Here is a 3,150-nt window from a genome sequence, read left to right as displayed (position 1 = left end):
AAAATATCCCTGGATTAGTAAGGATCACCGATAGAAATCCAAGTATCTGGAGTGTGCAGAACGTATGCGCAATAACAATAGTAGGCACCATGCATCCTTAATACATGTACTTGGAAGGGGAGGTGTCACTGGAAGTCTTAAATCACTGTTATCACATAATTTATAGGGTTATATAATTTTTAATAATTCAGGTTTGCATTACTGTGAACTTACAATGTAAGGTTACATTAAAGTTGAATGCAGGCCTTTTTTTTCTTAAACGTAAATCAACTGCATATAATTGTAATTGAGCTTATCGCAGTATCTGTAGCACAAAGTGACCGAGAGTATTGTTGCCATCGTTGGAACGGAACGCGAGGCCATGACAGAGTCACCTTCAAGCTCACGTAAAGAGCTAATGGGCCCATCATTATTAATTTTAATTCAGGTTCTGGCTTCCAAGAGTAGAACCCAAGTGAATAGGCCTTTCAAGGTTTCTGATGCCATATTGGTTGTGGGGCAAACACAGCTTAAAATTACAGTGACATGTATGGGAATTTTGCCGGAGTCGGAACTGTTTAAAATACTTTAACCCATTGACTCCCAGCTGGGTTCCCCATTGGCGAGTAAAATCGTCTGGCGTTAGACAGGAGTATTTACTAAGTGTAGGACGGTTCAGGCCACCTATGGGAGTCAAAGGGTGAAGGTTTGTGATCAATTGTGGATAGAAAGCCATACCTCTCAAAAAGCACTTACTGGTACATGTATATATTGAGAGTATTTCATGGAAATAATGACTGATGATCAGAATCAAGCTACAGTACACTATCTACTGACCGTAAACGAAATGTGTACCTTTCATATAAATCCTTGTAAACAAGCTTAAAGCAAATTCCTGCAAAATTTGAAGCGACCCGACACGATTTGTCATATCCACTTTAATACGTTGTCACAGCCTTTGTGCAATGATCAATCTAATTTTCACAATAGAGTTAATGTTATTAATAAAGGGGCTAAAAATCATTTGAAAATTTTGAAATCTGCCTTTCTGCATTAGAGATATAGAGGTTTGAATTTGGCCAAAATCCCATAGATTCATTGTAATTTAAGCTGCACTATTTTGCTTCTTTGTGATCCATATGCTCTGATCTCTTCCTGCTTTTTTAGTGACAGGAGTTCTTTTTTTGTGCCACCCCAGTCAGCTGCCAGTAGCACAGGAAGGGATATTGTAGTAAGAGAGTATTTGGATGAACACAGGGTTAGTTCACGTGCTGAAAATATGGATGCAACAGTTAAGCAATGAGGCAGAGTTGCGATACAATCCATATACTAAGGGTTTTGTTGGCAAGCAAGGCAGTATGCCGAGCTTTTTTTTTTTTTGGTCCAGTGTATGCATTAAGTTCTTTGTGTTAAAGCAGTATTCTGTTGATTGATATCCAGATTTATTCTTTTGAAAACGTAAGGGCATTGTTTGGTATGCAGTTATAAGGTAATGGGAGGTGGGTTGTAAGCACCCAGAATGTGAAACTGTTTGTAAACAGGCTACATGTACATTAGCCATCTGAGATGCATTATAATGAATATAATGTTGCATACATGTATTTATTAATGTTGGGTAGGATGTATGCCGCTAGCAACGTGTCTAATAAATCGAACTCAATAATTATTTAAATAAATAAAATGTCTGATTTTGTCTTTTTAACTAGCGTTTCGTATGTTTGGAAGAAGACAGCCGAACAATTTGGAGAAAATTGGTGAACAATCCTTGTTTTGTACAAACTTATAGGAGTTTGTAACTTACTGACCATACAGTGGCAACTTGATTGTAACCAGTGAATGTAATCCCATTAATGCACCATCTAATGTGTCTGACCATTGGCCAACAATGAACCAACTGAGTGTTGGAAAGCTGTTGTCCATTACATGTCATTTTCAAACTTTCGGTCAATTTGGTGACCAACCACCATGATTGTTAAATTAAATGTTGTGCATAATGGTTACATGTTAGTGTGCTATATGACAAATTTATTGAGCTTTCTTGAATACCTTTCCAACCTTGTTCAATACTCCGATGGCTTCTTTAAACCTTGTTCCCATGCTGGTAATAATTAGTATTTAACTCTGCAATATCTGAGCTGGAAAGAAACATCACAATTCTTGCCTGTTTTTAAAAAAAATACCATCTTGTTTACGACCTCTGTCTTCTCACCTCCATATTACATGTTTATCTTACCTGGTGTGCTCCATTTTCGATAACTGTAACCCACCCGCGGGATAAGCCGCCACCTTTTTGTTCCAAAAATCATCGTTAGAAATCAGGCTGACTTATTTCTGCCCCCCCCCCCGGAAACATCTGAAAAAGGGTTTCTTGTGTCCAGTTTTCCATCTTCACATTGACTCTAATGCCTGGGTACTAAAGCTACGAACGTTCGTCGGTCCTGTTGTTTGGGGCAGGTACAAAACACTGGTCTCGGAAAACAAACTTAAGCATTCATTAAAGATAACCTTAGGCCTAACTCTTTTTAATGCATCGTTACTTGTAGGTCTAATTATGCCTAAGGTTAGCTTAAAATAATGAATGTTTAGGTTGTTTAGTAAATTGGTAAAACAGAGGGAACCTGTGAACACGGAACCTTGTGACCTGAGACCTGTGGTTTGTACCTGCTGGTTGTTATGCAAAAATCTATGGAAAACTGTGTTGAATGAAGGAAAAATTGCTGTTCAAAAATACTAGAAAAAATATCTATCATATGTCAAAGTTGGTAGGGAAACCAATGATGTTCATGTTACCGGTATATTTAAAAACTGCTCACGATCTGTGGGTAAGACTTTGAAAGATTTTCCATTTCAATGTTAATAAGTGAAGGTTATGGTTAGATGTCCAGGTGGATGAAGGAAGAATTCTATTGAAGACTTGAACTTTAAGATTTCTTTCCAATTTGAGCTGCTAAATCAGGGTGCAGCTGATCTGCGGGGTGGTTTACAGTACATTGGATTGTTTTGCTGTATCATTGGCATTGTCTAAAATATTGTAACAGTGTATGTACTGTATTAACAGTTACTGTATCTTTACTCATTGTTTTCCTCGCAGAAAACCAAGTAATTGGCATGGGAGGTTATGGATGCCGTACCCAAGACAGCCCAGCTTGCTGGGGTCTTGCCACAGTCCTT

The 3,150-nt window shown here is 38.0% G+C and overlaps 1 protein-coding gene across 1 annotated transcript in view; it reads left to right on the top strand.

Annotated features, from left to right (window-relative positions):
- Window positions 1–3,133: 3,133 nt before the first annotated feature.
- The window catches only part of LOC138046924 (uncharacterized), a 38,827-nt gene continuing 38,810 nt past the window's right edge, over window positions 3,134–3,150 (top strand). Inside the window, exon 1 of the mRNA XM_068893551.1 lies at window positions 3,134–3,150. This exon is cut by the window's right edge and continues 93 nt beyond it. The gene's annotated coding sequence lies outside the window, so the exon portion shown is untranslated.

Source organism: Montipora capricornis, chromosome 4 (assembly GCF_036669925.1).
Source record: "Montipora capricornis isolate CH-2021 chromosome 4, ASM3666992v2, whole genome shotgun sequence".
Lineage (NCBI taxonomy): Eukaryota > Metazoa > Cnidaria > Anthozoa > Scleractinia > Acroporidae > Montipora > Montipora capricornis.
This window is presented reverse-complemented; position numbering and strand designations above follow the sequence as displayed.